This window comes from Dama dama, chromosome 3 (assembly GCF_033118175.1).
Source record: "Dama dama isolate Ldn47 chromosome 3, ASM3311817v1, whole genome shotgun sequence".
NCBI classification, from domain to species: domain Eukaryota; kingdom Metazoa; phylum Chordata; class Mammalia; order Artiodactyla; family Cervidae; genus Dama; species Dama dama.
In genome coordinates this window covers 25,036,123-25,063,916 of record NC_083683.1, presented here as the reverse complement: position 1 = coordinate 25,063,916, position 27,794 = coordinate 25,036,123, and the positions used below count along the sequence as shown (strand labels likewise).

The window sequence follows — 27,794 nt, the reverse complement described above, 5'->3', positions numbered from 1 at the left end:
ACTGAATTACATGGCAACCAGACATATATATTCCATAATGATGTCACATCTATGACAGCGGATGGCTTTGTAGCCAATTGGAGAACTCATCTGTTTCTGCCGTTTAGGATGATTAAATACTGGAATGAAAGAGTGTCAGAAACTAGCCTATTTTTTCACCATTACAAATTCTTCATGTAACATATCTGCTATTGAAATGTCCAAATTTATCTGTTGTTCATGAAGAGTCATAATGCAAACAACTATAGAAGGCTGGAACAGCTGGTAGGAAAGACCAGCAATCTGTTTAGTTCGTTAAGCTAGGTCGGGGTGCTATCATGTATCATGTGTATCCCACAAGCACATTTCGGCCATCAACAGTCATCCTAAACCTCAGTAAGAATTCAACACAGATTCCAACTGCTTGAACCATCAAGGATTTTCCTTTTAAAACAGTTTCTCATGTGACTGTGAGTTTACCCATTGAAATAGAAACTCTTAAACCAAGAAGAACTGAAATTTAAAAGGATAGCCCCCTCGCCCCCAAAAACCTCAGTTCAGGTTTCAATATAAAAATTGCTAGAATCTCCTTACTAATTTTGCTCAGTGAAGTCAACATCAGTGTTAATACAATTTATCATTAACCTGAGCAAGGATTTGATTCTGATATTTCCTTATAGAAAGACATATATGCATAAAAAGAGTGACAGGTACAGTCAAAATCAAAGATTCATGAATAACAACACTTGGTTGGTGGTTAGTGGCTGATTTTTCCTAATTAAAAAATTTCAAACTTAATTTCTTCTATTATTTTGAAATCATCTTTGTGTTTTTATCATCTGTTGCTCAGAGTACAAAACATTCAAAGTTTTGAAAAGCCTTCACAGAATCAGTATAACTTAAGAGATTAGACATACTCAAGTTGGGATACTAGTTTTGCCCCTTGTTATAAGCGATCTCACCTGGAGCAAATTACACAACCTCTCCAAGTCCCAGAATTCTCATCTGTAAATAAAGCTAATGATATCAAATTCAGGGTTGAGGTAAGGTATAAACAAGATCATCATTCAAAGCCCTTAGCACAATATCTGGTACAACAGAAAAGAATGATACATATTATTAATAGGTATTATTAGTAGGTACCAATGTTGAATATATAGTGTTAATTTTTCATACTTTATCATATCCTGGGATAACCTAAATCCAATGCTTCATATATAAAAACAAGGAAGAGTAGACTGGCTCCAAAAGGGGTACATGTGTGATTGCTAGGCTATCATTAACTACTCAGATCTGAAGCTCTTGGCAACTGTTGAGGCAAGCCACCTCTAAGTCAAATTCAACTTTCTATTTCTCAAGAGCTGCTAAGTAGTTCAGGGAAGTTATTACAGTTCAGTCGCTCAGTCACGTCCAACTCTGTGATCCCATGGACTGCAGCATGCCAGGCTTCCCTATCCATCATCAACTTCCGGAGCATGCTCAAACTCATGTCCATCAAGTGGGTGATGCCATCCAACCATCCCATCCTCTGTTGCCCCCTTCTTCTCCTGCCTTCAATCTTTCCCAGTATCAGGGTCTTTTCCAATCCAAAGTTCCTACTAAATAACACTCTCCTGCTTACTTGGGAGGACAGTTTATTGACTGGCCCACTTCTCTGACATGCTCAGTCAATCCCAGTGACATCCAAGTCCAAGGCCACTTCAGCAGAGACCTCACTTCATTCAGAATTGCTCCATCTCTAAGACTGCAAACTGACAATCTACTCTCCTCCTACAGGGATTTAATTTTCTCAATTCTGATTTTTCCACTCCTATAAATGTTGTCCTCAATGCCAGTATTCTTTCTTTTTTTTTTTTCTGCACAAAGGTTTCTTTTTATTCATAACATAGGCAAAGTTATTTAAGTCAATAAATTTTTAAGGATTTTCACACGTCCTGATTCTTTCCACTGCCAGTCACCATAGTTCCTCCAAAGTTGTCATCTTCAAGGCAGCCCTACAAAAAGTTCTGCTCAATCCACAGCTGTGATGCCTGTATAACAGAAATATTAAAGGTTTCATTTTCAGAGATGCTCACGTAAAGTTCTGAAGCCAGCTACCCCAGTCAACTAGAAAACAACTCCAGAAATCTAGGCATAGACTGTTCCATGCAAGGCATAGGCTAGCAATGTCTGGGTACTAGAACAATGCTAACCTTCACAAGTGTTAATTAAAGCTAATATTCTTTCTTATAAACTAGAGAAAGCCCATTGCTCCCAGGCTCATAATATTTTGAGGGCAAAGAAAATCTACAAGTTTAGCACAAGCAACTTTCTATGTCTTCTCTTTTCATATTCCTACTGGCATTTCTCAATAAAACATACCCAGATTCAAACTTATCAACTTCTTTAAAAAGACAATCTCCCCTTCTTATTCATTTCTTTAATTTCATTTTTTCAAAAGAAATTTATCTGAATATCCTAGTTATTAGTCAAGCATTCATTTCACTAGATGTACTGATGAGAGGTTACTATCTTGAAACAGGAACTGACAGTTTTTTTAATTAATAATATTCACTACCAGATTGTTTGGGAAAAATCAGTATAGGATACACTCAATGTCATATAGTCATCATTTTAACTTTTAAAAATCACTTTCTTGTTGAGCCATCTAAGTTTCTATAATGGCAGTATATTTCAAACTCTGGCATCAAAGACCTTAATTATAAAAATAAACCATTTTAGTTGAGATTATTACTATTCTAATGATTCAATGTTTTCCTTTACTAATTTATAAAAGTCCAGTAATTTGTGTTTATTAATCCATAATCAGAATTGTCTCTTCAAACACTCCTGTTACTTTTCTTCTATGAATATACTGTTTACTCTTGCAGTCAAGGAAATGTACAGAAAAAAGTCTCAGATGTTGAAGTAGTTATCTGGCTAACCATACAAAACAGATCAACATTCCTCTTTTCAAATACAGCAACTACTACATTATCAGAAAATGCTTCTGACAGATGGCATGACTGCTCTGAGATCTGTGTTCTTCTGTTAGTTATTAATGACAAACTGGGTATTTTACATATGTCTGAAGTTGTATTAGAAATAATATTTGAAAGCTTGGAAGCCATTAACTGCTAAGCCTTATATCAAATTTAATTTATATCAAAAACATATTTGAAAAGAATTATTTCATAAATAAGAAGCAAGTATATGTAGAAGTTTAAAATACAGGTTCTGGAGTTGACTTGCCTGGATTTCAACCTGGTCTTAGTTTGTTACTATAACAAATCATTTAATATCTCTCTGCCTATTTCCTCAACCATGAGATGGTAATGAAAATACCTACCTACCTCAAAGAGTTTTTAAAAGAAGATTAGATACATTAATTTATGTAAAAGACTTAAAACAATGGCTTGCTCACAAGAACTTTTCTTTTAATGTCTGCTATTAAGAAAAAGGCATTGCCATTGAGCAAAATTAACTTGAGGAAGAAGAGAATCACAGGTATTCATCAGGCATCCATCACGTGCCACATTTGTGCTGGCTTTTTGGCCCAGATCATCACATGTGGTTCTGACAACAATCCTGTAGGAAACTATATGTACCCACTATGAAGAGGTCAAAACTGAGACTTAGTTCAAGAAACTTTAGTAGAGACACAAAGCTACCACGTGAGAAGCCAAGATTGGAACCTATCCATGTAATCCCCAACTTTCCACCATACTTCCTACTAGTCATTTCATCTCTTTTCATAAAATGATTAATTGCTTAATTTTAGTATCCTTAAATTTTTATCTAGAATACATCTTAGATAGAAGCTATACAAAGTTATCATTTTTAAGCATAAGAGGAGGCATACCTTATGCCCATCACAAAATTAACTAAAAATGTATCACAGTCATAAATGTGAAACACAAACTATAAAATTCCTAGAAGACAACATAGGAGAAAACCGAGATGACCTTGAGTATGGTGATGCATTTTTTAAGATACAACACCAAAGGCTTGACTCATAAATCAGTGATAAGCTGGACTTGGTTAAAATTAAAGACTACTCTGTGAAGAAAACTAGCCACAGCCAGGGGCTGGGGGAGAAAGTACGCAAAAGACACCCTCGATGAATGGCTGCTACTCCAAATATATAAAGAACTCTTAAAACTCAATAACAAGAAAACTATGCAACTTTTAAAAGTGGATCAGAATACATAAAGTGGCAGATTGGATTAAAAAACAAGAACCTACAATATACTGCCTAAAAGAGACTCACTTCAGGGAGAAAGACACAACTTCAAAGTGAGGGATAGTAAAAGATACTTCATGCAAATAGAAACAAGAAAGTGAGATTAGCTATACTCGTATCAGACAAAATAGACTTTAAAACAAAAGTCATAAAGAAAGAAAACGGGGGGAGAGGAGACCTTAAGAGACACTTCACTAAAGAATATATGGATGACAAATAAGCATATGAGAAGATGTTCCACAAATATGTCATTGGGACAATGCAAATTAAAACAAGATACTACCACATACCTGTTAGAATGCCCCAAATCTGAAACACTAACACCACCAAATGTTAGGATATGGAGTAACAGACACTCTCATGCCCTACTGGTGCAAATACAAAATGGCACAGCTACTATGAAAGACAATTTGGCAGTTTTATAAAACGAAACAAACCAGGTGGGAGGGAGCCTCGAGAGGGAGGGGCTATATCTATACTTATGGCTGATTCACGTTGCTGTGTGACAGAAACCAACATAATATTGTCAAGCAATTATCCTCCCATTAAATATAATTTTTAAATAAAATAAACATATTATTACCATGCGATCACCAATCACTCTCCTTGGTAGTTGAAAATTTATGTCCACCCATAAAGTTGCACATGGAATTTTTGCAAAAGCTTAATTCACAATTGACAAAAGTTGGAAGCAACCCAGATGTACTTCAGCAGATAAATGGATAAATAAACTGTGGTACATTTAGACAATGGAGTATTACTCAGCATTTTAAGAAAATTAGCTATCCTGTGGTAACCTAAATGGGAAGAAAAAGGTAAAAAGTCTGGGATATATATATATACATATGTGTGTGTGTGTTTGTATATGTAACTTATTTACTTTGCTGTACAGAAGAAGCTAATACAAGATTGTAAAGCACCTGTACGTCAATTTAAAAAAAAAAGAAAGAAAAGAAAATGAGCTATCAAGCCATGAAAGACATGAAGGAAATGCAATCAAATATTACTATGTGAAAGAAACCCATCTGAGAATGGTATATATTGTAGGATTTCAACAACAGGACAATCTGGAAAAAGAAAAAACTAGATAGAAAGACAACAGAAAAATCAGTGGTTTCATGGAATTAAAGGAAAGAGAGATGAACAGACAAAGCACAGGGGAATTTTAGGGCAACTAATATACATGATATGATAGTTTAACAATGAATATATGTCATTATACACTTTTTCAGACCCATTGGACATACGACATCAAGAGTCAACCCTTCAGTAAATTAAGGGCTCTGGATGAGTATGATGTGCTAATGTGGCTTCATCTTTGGTAAAAAGTGTACCATTCTGGTGAGTGATACTAATAATGAGGGAGACTATGGGTCAGGGGCATAGAGCCAAATTCAGTGCCTGCCCCAACTTTACTGTAAACCTGAGACTTTCTCTAAAAATAAATATATTTTTAAAAAAGCAGGAGGAGACTGAAACTTAGAGGGCTGAAGGCATTTGTTCTAAGGCCATGTGGCTATCCTGTTTTTTACTTTCTTCAGCTCTATCAATATGTTCTTTATACAAAAAACCATTCTCTTTGAATGTTAAAAACATTCTCTTGGCCATTATCCATTTTAGACAGTGAGTTGATGAATATGTATGAGGCCATGATAACTTGGGAATGAAAGGACCAGCCACTAACAGAACTGCCGAGCCAGGTTCTCAGATGGAGATAAAAGGAATAGCTGTGTTGGTGGAGTACAGTTGTGCCAAAAGGGGAGTTAAGTTTCACTTGGCAAGGAAATGGAGAAAGAGAAAATGGTGGTGTTGATGTGTAAAAGGAATTGACGGATTTTCCACACCTCCTTTAAAAGTAATTATCATCTCTTCTATTTCCTGTATCTTCACCATCTTCCTTTCCTCTAGCTCTTCTCCCGTGTGTGATAAATGTGATCTAAGCTTTTCTATCTAGAAGAAAAAGGTAGCCTGTCTGGATCAGGCTTCAGTTTCCACTCCTTTGCTCTCTGTTCTCCTTCAACAAATGACCACTCAACATCTCCTTTCTCTCACATCGCTTAAATTTCTCAAACTATGGCCATTTCTCCTCAACCAGGCAGCTAAAACAGATACAGCTTGGACACTCAAAACACACTGCACATCTCACTGGGTTTCATGCCTTTCCTTCAAAGTTCATCAGTGATTCTTTCCTCTCCCATCACAGTTTTCTCTTATTTCTATGTTACATTCGTCTCCCGGTACTTTCTCTTCTCTCATTCTTTGATCTTGGTGTCCTCTTCTTATCCAGTCAGTTTCATCAGATTGCAATGTTGGCCTTCCTTCCATCCTCAGTCTGTGTGCCTGTCTTGAATTTCCTTTTCTTCTACTGTAATCAGTTCTTACTTTCTTCCACTGGTAATCAGCTCTTACTAGCTCTCACATGAACTCTCGGCTCCATCCATACTATCCTTCCAATACCCTACATTCTTTCAGAACTGCATGCCTTTGGTCATGTCACTCCTTTTATTTGCATGGCTCTTTTCTTTGCTTCCTGACTTAGCTTAAAACCCATCTTAACGGAATGCCTGAAACACAGTCAGCAGCTGATGCTTCTATATTTTTAAGTCTCTGCAGCACCTATCACCTTCTTTTGTAAAAGACTTCTCCCACAGCAGAATGTGATCTTCAAAGGCGCCACTTTGAAATACATTATTTATCTTCATAGCCCAAGTAATTGTCATGATACCTATATACCATAGACCCTTCCACATGTAGTTTTTAACAGTCTGATCAGTGAACAATCTGGAGTCATGGGTTAAGCAGCTGACACTTTCATTTAGAGGAACACAGAGCTGAGGCTAAGGTGACTGGAAAAGAGGTTTGTGGCTGAGGGTCTCAGAAAGGTCAAAGAACCTCGGAGACTAAAGAATTCAGGGCTGGCAGCAAGACTGTTGTCAGAAGTCTTCCTTCAGCTCAGGGTATGAACCTGCTAGGCTCTTCCAGTAAGATGTGAATAAAGAAGAATGTTTCAAATATTAGGATTTCTGGGGATTTCCACTTGCCAAACATCAGTTTGTTTAATTTAATAGCCTTCATCATGTTTTATGTTCACGAAAACTTTTAAGCAGGTTTCCTAACCTAGCATAATTGAGAACAGACCATTAAGAGGTTTTACAAGAGGGCATGGGGAGGATTGGGTTGTCGATGCATACATATGCAGACACTTTCTGGATGAGGTATGAGTTACATGAACTGGGATAGCTTCCAAAACAATGACCCAGACTTGCTTTCACAAATGTCACTTATACACTGACATGAATACGCAGAAATTTATGTACCTACTCATTCCATTTGTAAATGGGAGGTCCATTAACTAATTCAGAGGTATAGACCTCCTGTAAGATGATAAAATAGTTAAAGCAGAATAAAATGCAATAATGCCATGCGGGAGAGCAAAATTTGCCACCCCACAATGTGTCTCTTTGCATGAGGATTATTTTGAGCTGAAAATAACCAAGGCCTGAGACTAAGGAAGACCCTGTGGACTTCCTCTTACCTGCCTAAAAGAATGTACATAAAGAACTTATCCCAGGAAAGGAACTAATACCATAGACATAGAGCATGAACCAGGAGGAATCTAGCACAGTCTGCTTGTTAAAATTCCCCGCTGAGTCCAGTTGTCTCTGCATGGACCAGCCAACCTTTGTTTACCAAACATTTGCTTTTCCATCTCCATATGAACTGTCTTCCTTTCTTTAGAAGTCCCAAGCCACAGCCCCCAACATCCTCTTCTGGCTTTAGTTGAAATGGCTTTCAAGGTGAGGGCTTTGGCCATTTTGCCTAGCTAGTCTTCCTGGGTCTTTCCCATGTATACACAAATGTTATTAAACATTTGATGGATGTTCTCCCAGGACCTGTCTCAGGTCAATTTAATTCCTAGGCCAGCCAGAGGAACCTAGAAGAGCAGAAGAAAACTTCTTCCTTTCCAACAGCTGACAACACTATTTTATTAGATTTAAAAATAGCGTAAAACCAATTTAATAAAAGTCTTTTCTTTAATCCCATGAAATGAAATTAATCTCATGTTCAAATCAACTAAACAGCAACTTAAATGAAGTTAAATTCTCTTTTGCAACTTGATTAAAGGGATCTTAAAACACCTCAGGATTAAATTTGTCTTTAAATCCCTAGACAAATACAAATAGTTCATTTCTATCTTCCTTTCAAAATAACCAATGACTGGTCCCAGTAACAAAATGCCCAGGGTCCTCTGGGTGGGTCTTAAAACATATACCAAAATAACAGTGATGGCCTATGTGGTAATATTTGCATTTGATGAGGGACAATTGGGGTGATTTTATTGATTTTGAGCAGGCTGTATTACTTAGGGCACGAGTGCCAAGCAAACGTATAAACAATGAAGATGCCAGTATGTACAAGTTAATTAGGAAGGACAGTACCTGTGTACAGATGGTCACACGTATAAAAGAGCAGCATCTACAATGTTGTTATACTTCAGGAGGCACTCATCCTCTTGTGGGAGTATTTGAAGAGATTGTAAAGGACAAGAAAAGATGACTCAGAACTGGGAAGAAAACTGTTTACATGATTAAATAGCTCTAATGGGCAGTACCACCTTTTACAAACAGGCAAGTGAGGCCCCCGTCCTGGGCCCCAGGATTCAGGGTCTCCCACATCTGAAGTGCCTTCTTTGAGATTTTCCTCTGTTCTTAAAATAATTTTATTGAGGTATAATTGATATACAAAGAAACTATACATACCTAATATACATAGCTTCATGAGCCTGGACATATGCATAAAGCCAGAAAGCCATCACCACAAAGTAACAGACATACCCATCACTTCTGAAAGCTTCCTTCCTCTTTTGTGTGTGTGTGTGTGTGTGTGGTAAGAACACTTAATGTGAGATCTATCTTCTTGACAAATGTTAAGTGTGCAATACAGTATTATTAACTATACGTTAATAATACGTTGTATAGAAAATTTCTAGAACTTACTCCTCTTGCATAACTAAACACTGAAATTTTCTTAAAAAGTCCCTCTCTAGTGCCTGGAGCTGGGCAGGGTCTACAGTGCTAGGTCGGTGTGGTACCTCAAACTCAGACCAGAACCTCACGGGAACTATTCCTCTTTCCTCTGTTTGAGGTCTCCTGCAATGCTTTATCGAGGGACCCACACCTATTTCAGGACTTAGTGACCCTGCCCTCATTCCAGGAGAGTAGCCTGGCCAGGAATCCCTCATACTGGTCAGTGCACGATTTCTTTCAGAAAGTTGTGCAAGGTTAGGTCATAAAAGTTGTACACACATAACTGGTTTTGAAGAATGTTTCCTTATGTTGGATAGAGGGCAAATTCAGAATGTGGGCAACCACAGGTCTAGGCTACTTTGAGCTCCATGGGTTCATCCATCAGTTCACCCACGTTCCAACTATGTGATGCTGCTGATCCGCAGCACTCAAGGGGAGCAGGGGCAGCAGCGTGCGTTCTTTATTCTGTGGGCTCCTTACCCACTGCATCCAGGGCCGCCATCAGTCCCCATTTGCAGGTCCCATGCTCAATGTTCTCTAGTGGTGGCCATATCCATCTTCTCAAAGGCCTTTTCCCTAATGCTCATGAGTCACTGTGATCAATATCCTCTCTTACTGCCTACTGAGCTGCTTCCCCAGTCCAGTCCTAAGCTGTATGGACAAAGGAGATGTATTCTTTGTATGAAGAGGCAACTTCTCTATTGAAGTTTTCATCATCCCCACCCTAGGGATGGCCTTGTGGATAAGGCAAGGACACAGTCTACATTAAAAATAATCACCATCTAGGAATACACTGACTATGGTCTAAGAAGTTCATGAAAAGATATAACAAAGATGGATATGTTATTTTCGGTCCACACTCTAGATAGTAAATTTAAATAGTAAACAGGAAACAAATTATGGTTCACATTTTCCTCCATATTCTGAGTAAGATGTCCATTCATGGTTATTAGTGTTTATAGGAATAACCTCTGAGGGAGCCACCACAAGTCAGTATTCAGGGAAAGAACAATGGATAATGCAGTATTGTGAATAATCCAATGAGCACTCAATAAATAGCTTCAGTGAAATGCAGAGGCAAGATGCATATTGTTCCAATATGAATAGTTTCTAAAGATGTGTGACACTAAAAGTAAAACAGTCATGCCCACAGTGAGCAATAGTCAATTAGCCAAAAACTATGCATTTAAGAATAAAGAATTTGAAGAAATGAGTGGAATTTTGAGGAAGAGTTCTGCCGATTAATAACTTTGTAGCAATTATCCCTGTTTATATGTGGACTAGTCTAGTCATGTTTTCAACATTTTCCATGATAAGAGAGTTCAAAGAACATGGATGGAATGTCAGAAAGTTGATAGTTGCAGTGCAGCAGATGGAAACAGATGATCTTTAAGGTGTTGCTGAATTATCACAGTCTTCAATCACTCCTTCTTTGGTGAGAGACACTGGAATTCCCAAAGTGGTGTCAAAATAATTTTCTAAGTAATTTCAGGTTTCTGCAAGGTATAGCATAGGGTTTCTCAAAGTAAAGTATGAAGTTGATATAACTGAGTTTAAAATGTTAATATTTGCGTAATCTGCCAATTTTGAAAAACATACCATTGAAACAGAATTTGAAAAATCTTCTAAGATTGTTGTTCTTCCATCATTCTGTTAATCTGACTAAGCCTCATGACTTTGTGCAATGACTGTGAGTGTTCCTACTAGAGTAAGGGGAAATCGTGCACTGAGGTTTCTAGAATCTGTGGTTTGTTCTATCTCCTTCACTCTTCTCTCCCTTGAATCATCCAGTTCCATCACTATCTTCATATAATTCCACTATTATGCAGGGAGAACTGTAAGCATTCTGGACAAAACATCATCATCATCATCATCAATCTAAGATATTTTCAAATACTCCATTTCTTCATTTGAAAATATATATATATATATTTGATTTTTAAGTGAATTTGAATTCAAATGGAATTATTAACAGTGTCACTATATAATGTTCTCTTAACCTACAACAACCTAGCAGAGATCAGTACAGTCACAGGAAAAAGAGCTGACTAGTGAGAGTACTAGGCACTGAACTAACATAATTTCCTATCAGCTTTTTTTTTTAATGGTAAATTGTTTTGCTTATTCATATTGTTTTTAGGATCTACCTTAGGAGATGATCTATACACATGTCCAGTATCTGCCTCCTAGATCTAGTGCAGAGTCAGTGTATTCTTGTTTTTTTTTTTTTTTTAATTGAAGACAACAGAAAGAGTTCCTTCCTGTATTAATTTTCTTTGCTCACTCCTTTATTTTGGACTGTGCTGGGTCTTTGTTACTCCATGAGGGCTCTCTCTAACTGTGGTGCCGGGGTTTTATCCTGGTGGTTTCTCTTCTTGCAGGGAAGGCGTGCTGCGCTCCACAGACTTAGTACTTGTCGTGCATGGGTTTAGTTGCCCCGAGGCATGTAGGGTCTTCTCAGATCAAACCCATGTACTCTGCGTTGGCAGAACTCCCAGCCACTAGACCAACAGGAAGTCCCTAGAGTCAGTGAGTTCTTTAAGGCCATGGCAACTGATCACAGCAGGGGTCCCTGCACACACGGACTTTCAGCTTCTGTGCCTGGATCAACCTTGATTTAGGTGATGAGTACCTCAGCAGGGCTCTCCTACGGTGCTAGGGTCAACTTCCAAGAGGCGGTGCTCCTCATATCATCTAAGGTGCTGGCTTACCCCCCTGCTCTCTTGCATCGCCCAACATCCACGCACAGGGAAACATTCTTCCTGATACCCCTACTGCAGCTCAGAATGACTTGGGCTATTGCCACATTTCCCCGAAAGTTTCCCTGACTCCTGACCAGGCCTATCATTTTGAACTCTTCTGGGACAAGGACCCTACTGTGAAATGCATTCAGTGTTGGACACCCGGAAATCCCTCTAATATATGTGAAGCACTCTGTGGATTAGCACTTGGCTTTGAATGAGTCCTCCATCCACATCCTATGCTGGTAAATACTGGCCACCTGCTGGATACCTATACTTCCTGCTGATATATAATTCCTGCTGACCTATGCTTTAATGGGTGGCAGGGGAGGACTTCTTGCAGAGTTGTAACTAGACATTCTTGCTTCCTGGGGAAGCCTATAGAATCTACTGGAGGAGGTGGGATGCATGAGACAAGTGCTCGGGCCTGGTGCACTGGGAAGACCCAGAGGAATCAGGTGGAGAGGGAGGTGGGAGGGGGGATCGGGATGGGGAATACGTGTAACTCTATGGCTGATTCATTTCAATGTATGACAAAACCCACTGAAATGTTGTGAAGTAATTAGCCTCCAACTAATAAAAAAAAATTAAAAAAAAAAAAAAAAAAAAGAATCTACTGGAGGATACTTAATCTGGAACTGTCTAGTATTTTCCATCTCTGCTAATGCTTAGCAACCTAACCTGAAAGCTGGGGTAAGATTATGGCCTCAGTCAGAGAGACAGCAATAGGAGGCTGGGTTTTCTTTTACTTTTAAAATGGTCAGAGCTTAACATTACTTAACTTTGTTTCCTAGAAATTCACTTGCCTGGAAAAACATGATCACTCAGAACTAACTCCTAGTATACCCAGGTTCTTGAATCACACTTAAGCTTGGTAAAAAATTGTGCCCCCTAGTGACCCAACACTATGAACTTCTACCTTCCTTTCGGTCTCTCTAAGCTCCCTGTTGTCCTGGGTTCATATTCCTATTCCATAAGTCGACACTGGAAAAGTTATATGATAATATTTCCCTTGCTTTGACCAAGAATTTCATCTAAAACAGAATTCATTTTCAATGCAACTTCTTCATAATGATAGCTTTGAAGTCCAACTTACTGACAGCTAGAGGAATATTAAAAACAAGGCTACAGATAGCTTTGCAAACTGTCCAACTGCTGCTAGCACAACTGTCACGAAACAATAGCCAAGATCAACAGTGAAGGCTTAGAGATGCTAAGACAGGTTAACGTTTCACTTTGAAATTTGCACGTATGGCAAGAACCCCAGAATCCAAAGTAAACTTGCATGCTGCTCTGTGGCTCCCCAGAAACCCATCTGCCCACTCTGATTCCATTCAGCACAGTGGGACCAAGGCCAAGATACTTTCTCAGCATAAAAAACGATCTCCACCTGAAAGTGCAACTAAAATCCTGAAAAAAGGAAAATTATTTTGGAACAAGAATCAAAAAATTTTTTCTTTTTTACATGGCTACTCAATGACTCAAAAGATGCTGCTTCCCTCATACACATGGGTATCTCCTGCCATATCTGGATTTAATGTTGTTCTAACAGAAATTCAAAACATTAAACATATTCTACCCCAGAGATCTTCTGATGTTCACAATGTTCAACAGTCTAGGATGCTCAAATCACCACTAGAAAGGTTCCAGCTCCCTTGGATTTATAACTGATCCTGGGAAAGAAGCTCTTATGCATTAATTATATACAGAGAGGACACTTTCAATTCACTCTTTGGGCTTCTGCTGCAAACGGGAAACTGTTGCATACTAAGCATAACTTCAAGCAGAAGTCATGTAACAGTGCTTTAGAATCCAGAAAAACAGCAGCACTGGGCAGATGGACTACTTTACTAGAAAAAAAGTTGTTGATTCCTCTAGAATCAAACTGGAATATAATCCCAAAATATTTTTAAAATGAGTCAGTCTTCATCAGTAAACAACCTTACTTTAACTCCTGCATATTTGTTCATAGAGTGGTGAATAACTAAGATCTGAGATCACAGCTCTGCCATTTTAAGCTACATGAGTTTTGGAAAATTTTGTACCTTCTAGACCTCCTTTTCTTTTTAACCCATTTTCATTTCTTTGTGTAGAGCTGCTGCTGCCAGATAACATTTATAAAGCAACTACTACAACCCTAGCATATAGGTGGCTCTCAATGACTATCAGTTATGATAAATACTTTTGCTGATCAAAAATGGGAATTAAAAATGAAAGTGCTTAGAATTACTAACTATGTGGAACATATAATAGCTACTATAAAATATATGTCTGAAAAGTGAATATATGATGTTTTCAAATTAGGGAGAGGAAGGGACATTTCATCACATAATGATAGCACTACTGACGTAGCGGGGTAGACTATAATTTTGTCTAAACATTCTTGCTGCTCTCCTCCCCCACAAACTAGGCCCATTGCTGCAGGCAGCCATACTTCCCAACACATCATTATCCAGCATGGCCACGTGACTTATGGTTCATGAAACGTGAGTGAGACATGGACCTCTTGAAAGCAGAAGAAGTAAGAGCCAGCATGTGGTCTCACAATCTCTTCTGTCCAATCTGCAACCCTCTTGGCATGGCATAGATAAGGGCTGCCCTTCAGTTTGAGTCCCACCAGGACAAAAACATGAAGGGGAGCCTCAGAAAACATTGAACATGAGCAAGGAATAAAGTTTAGACTTCATGGAAGTTTCTCTTACTGCACTGTAAACTAGAAAAGGCTACCTAATAGATGCAAAGGGCTTGTTGGATGGACTCTAGCCACCAGGATCCTCTGTCCATGGTTTTCTCCAGGCCAGAATACTGGAGAGGGTTGCCATTCCCTTCTCCAGGGGATCTTCCAAATTCGGGGATCGAACACATGTCTCCTGAATTACAGGTAGATTCTTTACCATCTGAGTCAATCAGGGAGGTCCCTTTCATCTTAAAGAAGTAGTAACTAAAATCTTAAGCTAAGAGTGAAGTTAGCAAGTTAAATGACAGAAGAATCTTTTCAGGCATGAGGTAAGTTTACTAAATATATATATACTTTTAATGCGGTTAATATAGAGTAGCCGAAATGTACCCACTAAAGACAGATGGATAGATTTGGTGGACACCGTGTATCTCAAAGACTTCCAAAGTACATCTACATTTTGGTTATTAGGAGCCCTTGATTTTCAAATAAGAAAATAAGAAAAACACAAAATAACCACATGATAATTCAGGATATCACTTTTAAACCATTACTGAAATACTCAATCTCAAAAGAAAGTCAACCAAGAATCTTTACATAACCTCCAGCTATAAAACAGAAAGTTATGGATATTTCTTTTTTATACGACACTCCAGACTCATAAACTGCACAGCTCCTGAAGGAGCCTGTCTTACTGATATCACAGGATGTAACAAGAGAGTGGCAAAGACAATCAAGACATCTCCAAGAACGCCTTTATTCCCATGTCCAGAATAATAAATAGGACAACACACTGTGTGGAAAAATAAAAATATATGCTTCCTGGAGACAGGAGAGGGAATTGAAAGTTTAAAAATAAATCTGACAGTTAAGTAAGCATGGCATGCATAAACTGCAAAAGCCATATAAGCCAACATTCTGAAAGATCATTCTAGCCTATAATTTTCTAATTTTTGTAAGTCTACTTAATTTCCATAAAATCTTGTTTTTAATAACTTTGGTAATAAAAATAGAAGGCAAACATGCATTAATAGTCTACTGAGAGGCGGTTGTGCATATTATATCACATAGTCCTCACATACCTCTATAAGATGATACTTTTATTACCTCCATCTTTTTAAAGAAAACAAAATGAGAATGCAAAAAGGCAAGTGTAATTTGTTTCTGTTAAGTAACAGTGCTAGGATTCCAAAGGTGATATCGCTATTCCCAAGTCCATTTTAAGTTAGCACTGTAGGCTTTTTCCTATGTTTTCCTATGATGTATGAAGATCATTAAGGTAGTTTTAATCTTTCAGTATGTCTTAAAAGGATTTCTAATTTGACTTATTGTTTCAACCCATTAATGTTATTATCCAATAGTTTCTCAAAAAGGAGATTATAAGTTCCCCTAAATAAAGGCAGAGGGCTTTGCACCTCTCATACGCCCAGCCATAGCTGGTACATGGTAGACATAGGTGAGCAAAGAGGTCAAAATATATGCAGCCTATGTTAAATTAATATATATATTTATATATCACATATTAGTATATTAAATTAACATATGTGTTAATATGTGTATTTCATTTTCTTTTATTTTATTAGGAAAACATAAACTGGAAATTATTAATTGTGATATAAGATATCTAATTCAATTTCTGAAATCATCTCTTGGGGAAAAAAAAAAAGACTGAGTAAAACAAACTTCAGGAAAAACCAGGCTTAGAAATAACAAGATGATGTGAGGTATGCATCTGTAAGAAAAGGTTTATCTGTAGTCCTACCTTCACAGCTAACTGAAAGAAAAGGGAAAATTAAACTATTAGGTTTTTGTTTTTTTTTTTTTAATCTGGGAAAGAAACTTGTAATTTAGAATATTATATTTAAATATTTTGATAAAGGATTCTATATACATGTCAACAGTTTTCACCCAACACTACCTGATTATATCTTTGAATTTAGTGCAAAATCAGGAGCAAAGTCACAATATTATAAGGAACATGATTCTGGCAACACTTCTTTCCAAAGTGGAGGGAAAAAAAAAAAACCTCATGAACAATTCAGACAAAATTTCACATAAACAACTCATTCACTGGAAGCACAACCAAAAGGAACATTAACATTTTTCTAGGATTTTCATAAAGTAGCACTAATACTAGTTAATAACTGTGCCTTCGTCCTCTCTTAGTAGCAGCAAGGAACATGAAACCGTGATTAAAAAGCTTGTTTTCTGAGGCTATCTAAGTTTTAGTACGTAAGAAATAGATGTTCAATTAACCTCACAGTCTGGGCTGTACAGACCATGGAAGAGAAAGACGAGGTAAAGCAGTTTTTTAAGAGCGATGAAGGTCACCATAATAATCCGATACAGGGAACTGGTAATAGCCATAGCTTCTACTGGAAAGTGAAAGTGTCAGTCGATTAGTGGTGTCTGACTCTTTGTGACCCCATGGACTGTAGTCCACCAGGCTCCTCTGTCCATGGAATTGTCCAGGCAAGAATATTGGAGTGGGTGGCTGATTCTTTGCCATCTGAGCCGCCAGGGAAGCCCAGCTTGTACTGAGTATAGTTACATATACCGGAGTACATTTAAAAGAACTTTCACATATATTGTTATTCCCTTCCCATGTGAGTGTAAGAGGGGAACTAAGCCAACAGATAATTCAGTTAATCTGTCTGACTCTAGTTCCATGTGACTGAAAGCTTTGGTACTGCTAATCCTATGCCAAGATTCAAGTTGAGGAAGTGAAGGACATGACAGTGAATGTCCAAATAGAAGCTCTAAATGGTTAAAGCTGAGATAAGCAGGGTGACATGAAGTGATGAGATGCCTACAACAGGCCTTTGTAAAAGCTCCTTCAGAAATATCTACAATTTCAGTGAGAAACCTAAAATTATTATTTCAGAAACAAACAAGTGTACCAGCCTCATTTTTTCCACATATCAAGACTCAAAATAACGGCTAATTATGTTACACTAAAAGTGACGCATATTTTAACGGCACTAAAAGTGGCTGGCTGACCAATGTGATAAAATCTGAATCTCGTGTTAGTGCATAGCATGTAGAATGACAAAACATCTCTCATTTAATTCGTCTTTGAATATAATTTGATGCATTATTACCTCAATAAGCACTCATTCTCTTCATCTGTAATAATTTCACTGTAGACAAAGAATTTTTTATACAACGTTTACAACTTTCACACCATTTCTTAAAAAGCCATGAGTTCAGGGTTGTAGAACAACAGTAATGGACCACCTCCTCTTCTTTTCCTTTTCTACTGATTTGTGGCAAAAAATAAAAAAGAATCCAACACTTCATTTTTAAGGCTATCATCATTCTCAATATGACCTAACTGGTAAAAACTGCAAAATCAGCAGTGGATCCAGACCTAGGGATTGTCTTTAAAAAGAGAGAGCAGAGAAACACACATGAGCTGCATCCAAGAAGCTGTCATTAGACCTAGGGATGAAGTTCACTTTTGGCTACTACAAAGCTTAACAATTGCTACTTCTCCACTCTGACTGGGTATATACTCTTAAAAGGAGAGATTTAGAGAATATTTTAGAAGGAATCTTCACTGTGAAAATGTTGGTCATAAACTTCAATTGAAAAAAAAATTTTTATTAGGTGCCTACAATGTGCAAGACAGGGAGCTCATGAGAATGATAAGTAGTTTTCTCCACGGCGAACGTTCTAGACACTCAATAAATATGAATAAAAGGGTTGATTTGACAGGTAAAGTTTGGTTGGAATTCTTTTACTATTTCTACATGGTTTCAATTTCTAGCCTCACATAGCTCTTACCAAAGATAGTTTGAAAACCTTCCAAAATATAGATGAACTGAGCCTATGAGACCTAAATTACTCATAAAATAAAAAGGAGTTTTATGCAGTGGTGGCTGCGTGGTGCTGGAGCAACTCTGAGGAGATACGCCACACCCAAGGACAAAGGAGAAGCCTCAGCAAGTTGGTAGAAGGGGCAAAGCTGCATTTGGAATCAAACCCCATTCCCGCTAGAGACGCCCAGAGGGCTCAAACAAACCCTGCGTACACCAGGACCCAGAGACCCCACAGAGACTGAGACAGACTATGTCTGGTGTCTCCTGTCTAGGTGCAGGTCAGCAGTGGACTGCCGCAGGGGCAGAGGCTCTGGGTGCAGCAGACCTGGGTGTGGCATAACCCTCTTGGAGGAGGTCGCCATTAACCCCATCACAGAGTCGCGAGAACTTACACAGGACTGGGAAACAGACCCTTGGAGGGCACAGACAGAACCTTGCGGACACCAGGGCCCAGGAGAAGGAGCAGTGGCCCCACAAGAGACTGACCCAGACTTGCCTGTGAGTGTCCAGGAGTCTCCAGTGGAGGCGTGGGTCGGCGGTGGCCTGCTGCAGGGCTGGGGGCACTGAGTGTAGCAGTGCCTGCCGGGGACCTTCTGAAGGAGCTCCCCATTGTCTTCATCACCTCCACCATAGTTCGGCCTCAGGTCAAATAACAGGGAGGAAACACAGCCCCACCCATCAGCATAAAACTGGATTTACTGACCCTGGCCCTGCCCATCAGAACAAGACCAATTTCCCCCCTCAGTCAGTCTCTCCCATCAGGAAGCTTCTATAAGCCTCTTATTCTTCTCCATCAGAGGGAAGACAGCATGAAAAACACAATCACAGAAAACTAACCAATCTGATCACATGGACCACAACCTTACCTAACCCAATGAAAACTATGAGCCATGCCATGTAGGGCCACCCAAGACAGATGGATCATGGTGGAGAGGTCTGACAAAAAGTGGTCCACTAGAGAAGGGAATGGCAAACCACTTCAGTATTCTTGCCTTGAGAACCCCAGGAACAGTATGAAAAGGCAAAAAGATAGGATATTGAAAGATGTACTCTGCAGGTTGGTAGGTGCCCAATATGCTATGGGAGATCAGCGGAAAAATAACTCCAGAAAGAATGAAGAGACAGAGCCAAAGCAAAAACAACACTCAGTTGTGGATGTGACTGGTGATGGAAGTAAAGTCCAATGCTTGTAAAGAGCAATACTGCATAGGAACCTGGAATGTTAGGTCCATGAATCAAGGCAAATTGGAAGGGGTCAAACAGGAGATGGCAAGAGTGAACGTCGATATTTTAGGAATCAGAGAACTTAAATGGACTGGAATGGGTGAATTTAACTCAGATGACCATTACATCTACTTCTGTGGGCAAGAATCCCTTAGAAGAAATGGAGTAGCCATCACAGTCAACAAAACAGTCTGAAATGCAGTACTTGGAAAACGACAGAATGAATCTGTTTATTTCCAAGGCAAGTCATTAAATATCACAGTAATCCAAGTCTATGCCCTGACCAGTAATGCTGAAGAAGTCGAAGTTGAACGGTTCTATGAAGACCTACAAGACATTCTAGAACATACAAAAAAGATGTCCTTTTCATTATAGGGACTGGAATGCAAAAGTAGGAAGTCAAGAAATACCTGGAGTAATAGGCAAATTTGGCCTTGGAATACAGAATGAAGTAGGGCAAAGGCCAATAGAATTTTGCCCAAGAATGCACTGGTCATAGCAAACACCCTCTTCCAACAACACAAGAGAAGCCTCTACACAAGGACATCACCAGATGGTCAATACCAAAATCAGATAGATTATATTCTTTCCAGCCAAAGAGGGAGAAGCTCTATACAGTTGGCAGAAACAAGACCAGGAGTTCAATGAGGCTCAGATCATAAACTCCTTATTGTCAAATTCAGGCTTAAATTGAAGAAAGTAGGGAAAACCACTAGACCATTCAGGTATGACCTAAATCAAATCCCTTACAGTTATACAATGGAAGTGACAAATAGATTCAAGGGATTAGATCTGATAGACAGAGTGCCTAAAGAACTATGGATGGAGGTTTGTGACGTTATACAGGAGGCAGTGATGAAGACAATTGCCAAGAAAAAGAAACGCAAAAAGGCAAAATAGTTGTCTCAGGAGCCCTTACAAATAGCTGTGAAAAGAAGAGAAGTGAAAGGCAAAGAAGAAAAGGAAAGATACACCCATTTGAATGCAGAGTTCCAAAGAATAGCAAGGAGAGATAAGAAAGCCTTCCTCAGTGATCAACGCCAAGAAATAGAGGAAAACAATAGAATGGGAAAGACCAGAGATCTCTTCAAGAAAATTAGAGATACCAAGGGAACATTTCATGCAAAGATGGTCACAATAAAGAACAGAAATAGTATGGACCTAACAGAAGCAAAAGAGATAAGAAGAAGCAGCAAGAATACACAGAACTATACAAAAGTGATTGTAATGTGCCAGAAAACCACTCACCTAGAGCCAGATATCCAGGAATGTGAAGTCAAATGGGACTTAGGAAACATCACTACAAACAAAGCTGGTGGAGATGATGGAATCCCAGTTGAGCTATTCCAAATCCTAAGAGATGATGCTGTGAAAGTGCTGCACTCAATATGCCAGAAAATTTGGAAAACTCAACAGTGGCCACAGGACTGGAAAAGGTCAGTTTTCATTCCAATTTCAAAGAAAGGCAATGCCAAAGAATGCTCAAACTACCGCACAATTGCACTCATCTCACATGCTAGCAAAGTAATGCTCAAAATTCTCTAAGCCAGGTTTCAACAGTATGTGAACTGTGAACTTCCAGATGTTCAAGCTGGATTTAGAAAAGGCAGAGGAACCAGAGATCAAATTGCCAACATCCGCTGGATCATCAAAAAAGCGAGAGTTCCAGAAAAACATCTACTTCTGCTTTACTGACTATGCAAAAGCCTTTGTGTGGATCCCAATAAACTGTGGAAAATTCTTTAAAAGATGGGAATACCAGACCACCTGACCTGCCTCCTGAGAATTCTGTGTGCAGGTCAAGAAGCAACAGTTAGAACTGGACATGAACAAGATACTGGTTCAAAATCAGGAAAGGTGTACGTCAAGGTTGTATATTGTCACCCTGCTTATTTAACTTATATGCAGAGTACATCATGAGCAATGCTGGAGTGGATGAAGCACAAGCTGGAATCAAGCTTGCCAGGAATAATATCAATAACCTCAGCTATGGCAATAACCTCACCCTTATGGCAGAAAATGAAGAAGAATTAAAGAGCCTCTTGATGCAAGTGAAAGAGGAGAGTGAAAAAGTTGGTTTTAAACTCAACATTCAGAAAACTAAGATCATGGCATCTGGTCCCATCACTTCATGGGAAAGAATGGGAACAGAGACTATTTATTTGGGCTTCAAAATCACTGCATATGGTGACTGTAGCCATGAAATTAAAAGATGCTTGCTCCTTGGAAGAAAAGTTATAACCAACCTAGACAGCATATTTAAAAGCAGACACATTACTTTGCCAACAAAGGTCCATCTAGTAGTCAAAGCTATGGTTTCTTCCAGTAGTCATGTATGGATGTGAGAGTTGGACTATAAAGAAAGCTGAGCGCCAAAGAATTGATGCTTTTGAACTGTGGTGTTGGAGAAGATTCTTGAGAGTCCCTTGTACTGCAAGGAGATCCGACCAGTCCATCCTAAAGGAAATCTGTCTTGAATATTCATTGGAAGGACCATTGCTGAAGCTGAAACTCCAATACTTTAGCCACCTAATGTGAAGAACTGACTCATCTGAAAGGACCCTGGTGCTGAGAAAGATTGATGTCAGGAGGAGAAAGGGACAACAGAGGATGAGATATTTGGATGGCATCACCAAGTCAATGGATGGGTGAGCTTGAATAAGCTCCAGGAGTTGGTGATATACAGGGAAGCCTGGCGTGCTGCAGTGCATGGGGTCACAGAGTCACACATGACTGAGCGACTGAATTGACCTTCACGATGGAATGGTTCACATCTTAGAGATGTTTTAGCACCTTCAGGTCACTGCATTACCATTCACTTCACTAGAGAAGAAGAAAAGACTATGTCATTGACTAGGTGAGTGAGAGCAGGGTGACAGTGATGCCAGAATGCCCAAAGCTAGCTCTTTTTAAAGACCTTAAATCCCATAGTCTTGCCAAAAGGAATTAACTTCTATATTCAATTTTGAGAGATGAGGAGGAGGAGGGGATGTACTCTGTGTCAATCCCTGTTCTAAAATCCCTTAACTTAATCCTTCCAAGACCTCAATGAGGCTGAAACTTTTGATATCTCAGTTTACAGTTGAGAAAACAAAAACTCAGGGAGAGGAAATAACTTGTCTGGGCACATAAGTGATAGAGTCAGAATTCAAACTCAGGCCGTCCGGATCTAAATCCTATACTGGGCCGTTTGAATGGATTGCTTTGCATTCCATTAAACTGAGACATTTTGGTGTGTCTTTATCTGCTTTTACCTATAAATTGAGAAAAATGGACTTGGCTAAATTTTTTTTTTTTTAATAGCAGTGCCAACCCTGAACTTGTGGGTACAGGCGCATTCAGTAGCACTTCTATCTTAGAGCAACACAAACAGCCTGTGTATATGGCCCTTTAGAGAATGTCAAGCAAATAGTTTCCTCCCCAGATTCCAGGTCAAAATGGAGTTTGCTTCATATTTTACACCAAAGACAGGATCTGTGCCAAGTTTAAATTAAGAACAAAAGTCAAAGTAATGGTGCATCAGTTGTGGGTTTGGCAATGGCAAGAAAGATAGCCTCAAAGAAAACTCATACCTTTTATGGAAACCAAATATTGACCACAACTGGCACACAGAAAGCTGCACAGACAAACAAAACTGCTGGATAAACAAATCAGAATTACATAGGAAGCTGACACCCATTCTTTACAGCGGAGAACCAAAGATGAAAATGAGTCACAAATTTTATATTCTTGGAAAGGATAAATGTGCACTCATCTGGTAACATGTTTTTAAAAAATTTCCCTGAAGATGTCTAGTAGTACCAATATTTTCTTTAATAACAAACTAAGAATAACTACAATGTGTTAACATTACAGACCAACAGACTATAAACTCAGTTGAGAAAGAAAAAAAAAATTGAACATTGTGTCATGTAATAACACAAAGTATATTCTCAGATTCCTATTACATTTTTAGATTATAAAATGAGTCTACACATATGTGTGTGCATGTCTCGGTACTGGATTTGAGGGAGAAATAAAGAGTCCTTTCAAGACTCATTTTTGAAGTAGAGAGGCATTAAAGAGTGTAACATGTTAGTCATCCTTTTTTTCTCTTTTGTTACGCGGTATCCTTACATTTTCTTTCCCCTGACCCACACCAAACTAAACTTTCATACACTTAAAAGATCCTAAAGAAATAAGAGGTTCAGTTTGTTCAAACTAAGATCTACTACATCTTTGTGAAGCTCTAAAGAACACAACCCTTTAGCCCATCTCTCTGAAAATAAACAAGGAGAAAAAGAAAATTCTTAAAATTAGCCATGAGATTGTAGGAACCACTGAGCATATTATAAAGGCAGTTATGTAGCCAAAGGCACCTTTATTTTCAATTCTAAGTGAAATAGTGTAAGTGAAATCATGTAAAAAACTAAGGGGAATAATGTAAAAAACGATAATCCTGTTAGTTCATGAAAACCTTCAAAGGAGACAGACTCATTTTTTGCGAGTTTCGTGTTCTGCCTTTTTTATTGTACTTCATTGCATTGCTTGATTTGGGAAAAAATCCACATAGAAATATTTCTGACTTTCCCTTTTTAATGCTAACAGTTACAACGTGTGATATAATCTTTTACCACTCAACACTGTATCACAATTAAGTCCATTTCAGTATTGAAACAGAGACCCGAGGCCTAAACAATGTGCTTTAATAGGCACAGAAGCTAATCAACGGTGAGATCCCCCAGGGAAACCCTATGGTAGCTATTACCCAGGGTTGTCTTTCATTTTGCTCTCTCAAATTTTTCATTTATATTAAATAATCATGATATCTTTGACTTTTAAAAGTAGAACAGAAGTTATCCCATTTAATCTCTACCAAACCAAAGATTCCTGTTTATTATATCTGTTTGGCAGTGGCTGCCCATGACTTCTAGGAGAATCGAGTCTGCTTCTTCAAGCTTTTACTTGAGGGAAAATAATTCTAGCATCTTTTCTATTGGCAAGTTGAACACCTAAGGAAAGCCGGTCAGCCTCCAGCTTCATTTGGACCCAGTCTGACATATTAAACACTCTGTACGTGTAAATCTATGGCTGATTCATATCAATGTATGACAAAACCCACTGAAAAAATAAATAAAGGGGAAAAAAAAACAAAAAAAATTTAAAAATTAAAAAAAAAAAAAAAAACACTCTGTTAAATCATGCTCATAGAGGGCAGCACAAGCCTCTGGATGTGGCCTTTACATCACAGGATGCTAAGCATCTAAGAATATTTTTAAATCTATTTCTTTTTTGAAGTATAATTGATTTACAATGTTGCATTAGTTTCTGATGTAAAGCAAAGTGATTGAGTTATACAATAGGGATAGGTAGACAGATACAGTCTTTTTTATATTCTCTTCCATTATGGTTTATTTTTCTAAGACACCAAATATAGTTCTTGTGCTATCCTTATTTTTTATCTGTTTTTTTATACAGTAGTGTTTATCTGCTAACCCCAAACTTCTAATTTATTACCTCCTCACCCCCTTTTCCTATTTGGTAACCCTAAGTTTGCTTTCTACATCTGAGAGTCTGTTTCATAAATAAATTCATTTGTGTCATATTTCAGATTGCACATGTAAGTGATATCAGGTGATATTGTCTTTCTCGGACTTCACTTAATGTGATCATCTCTGCTGCTGCTAAGTCACTTCAGTCATGTCCGACCCTGTGCATGCATGTTGCGGCATCTGGCATAATTTCATTCTTTTTAATGGCTTAGTAGTATTCCGTTGTGTTTATATATGCATCTTCTTTACTCTTTCATCTATCAATGGACACTTAGGTTGCATCCATGCTTTGGCTATTGTGATATAGGGCTTCTATGAACACTGAGGTATATGTAACTTTTTGAATGAGAGTTTTATCCAGATATATGCCCAGGAGTGGGATTGCTGCATCATATGGCTACTCTAATTTTAGTTTTTTGAGGAACCTCCCTACTGTCTTCCATAGTCACTGCAATTTACACTACCACCAACAGTGTAGGAATCAAAAGATTCTTTTGATCTTTACTACATTTCTCTCATGCCTAAGGTTTTTATTTTTAGCAGCTGCTTGATACTACTGGCTTATATTATGGTCATATAAAAATACCCAGCTTAACCTTTTTAAAAAGCATCATTTGCTATCAAGCTGTGGTCCATTATCTTAAAATTGCCCAAATTGATTTTTTAAATAAATATTTACAGTCAAATTTAACCCCATAATTTGATGATATCCATCAAGTGAAGCTATTAACTTTGTGCACTGATGTTCTCATCCATCATATTAATGCTCCCTCCTGTATTTTTATCTGCAAAAATTACATATCTTTTATGACTTCATTCAAGTTTTAATATTTATAAACGCTTTAAAATGTTACACCCAGTCTCAGGGAGGAATCCTTTATAGACAAATCCTCATATATCCTTAAACATAGAATTATTAGAAATGAAAAGCCTTCCCTTTTCCATTTTACAATAATATTTCCTTCTCTGTTAATCTGATGCCCATCACCACAGTCTAATTAAAATCACTTTTTTTTTTAATTTATTTTTTTATTAGTTGGAGGCCAATCACTTCACAACATTTCAGTGGGTTTTGTCATACATTGATATGAATCAGCCATGGATTTACATGTATTAAAATCACTCTCTATAATTGCAGTTCATTTAAGTTTTCCTTCATCAAGTCTGTCATCATTAAAGAAGAACATCTATTTTCAATAGTCTGGGTTGGGAGAATCTTTCTCACTTTATGTCACTGAAAGTTTACTATCAACATTGTGTGATAGTTCAACATCACATATATCTTAAAAGGCCAACTTGAATCTTACCCACCATCTTGAAAGCTTATATATAAAAGCTTACATACAAACTTTTTTGGTCAGCTAGAACAACAGAAATCTTGAATTTGACAATGACAATGGAAAAACACAAATGGAAAAAAAAAAAAAAAAGAAAAACACAAATGGAAGAAGAGCAGTGATTGTAGCAGCCAAATTGCTCAGGAAACTATATAGACGCCACCATGACACTGAACAACTGATAATACAATTTTCCATCTAGAATCACAGACTGTATTTTTTTTTTATTACCAGTAGAAACTGATGTCACTGGCCCTTTCAATATACTATTCTATGATATCAAAAGGGAATAAATTTATAATCCTGTTTTTTTTTTGGACAGGCTACTTTCTGATTACTTTCAAAATATGGTTCAACAATTTTAAATGCCTATTTTAATGTGGTAAACACTAAATCAGATTTATCTACTGGTCTTTATTTTTCATAGGTATAACTTCCCAAAATAGAATCAACAGACTTTAAGAATCTACTGCCACATAAATTTAATTTATAATTCAATAAAGTATTTTTAAAAAAAGAAAAGGGAGTTGATATCAAATATAATGGGGCACTACTTTCAAGGTATCAAATATTTTGGGAGACCATTATCATACTAGTCAAAATGTGACTGAGTTTGAAAAGTGCCCATTTAATTTCTAGATTTTTCCGACTTTTAATAATTATTCAGACTATATGATATTTAGCAGAACTAAGTGGTAGAAATAATAATCCTGGAAAAATGAGTCATTATTTTGCCTTTCCAAAGCACAAGAGCAGCTGAAATGCTACACGTTAGAAAAGAGTTTCCTGTTGGTTATGTCTCAAATCTCAAGTCCAAAGGCAGAAATATCTCCCTGCTTGGTGTGCAGGCATTCTGCATTCAAAGTCATTAACTAACCTTCTTAACAGTAACTCACTGTCCAACGATATGATATTTTATAATTACTTCCATTCTTCCAATCTTCCTTTTTCCATTTCCTTCTTCAAATAGATAACTCATTTCTGGGAAGACACACTATTTATTTTCTATACATTTCTCACAGAGATTATAACAGTATTGTGCATGTTAGTTGCTTAGTTGCGTCCAACTGTTTGCAATCCCTGCAAAGGCTCCTCCATCCATGAGATGCTCCAGGCAAGAATATTGGAGTGGGTTGCCACTTCCTTCTCCAGGTGATCTTCCTCACCCAGGAATTGAACCCAGGACTCCTGCATTGCAGGCAGAATTTTTACCCTCTGAGCTATCAGGGAAGTCA

The 27,794-nt window shown here is 37.9% G+C and overlaps 1 protein-coding gene and 1 long non-coding RNA gene across 5 annotated transcripts in view; both read right to left on the bottom strand.

Moving 5' to 3' along the window:
* Positions 1-27,794, bottom strand: part of NAV3 (neuron navigator 3) — an 883,898-nt gene that overhangs the window by 423,514 nt on the left and 432,590 nt on the right. The gene's annotated exons all lie outside the window — the stretch shown is intronic.
* Positions 1,799-27,794, bottom strand: part of LOC133043788 (uncharacterized) — a 111,022-nt gene continuing 85,026 nt past the window's right edge. The window contains exon 2 of the long non-coding RNA XR_009689770.1: positions 1,799-2,009. This is a non-coding gene — a long non-coding RNA (uncharacterized LOC133043788). The remainder of the gene's footprint in view (positions 2,010-27,794) is intronic.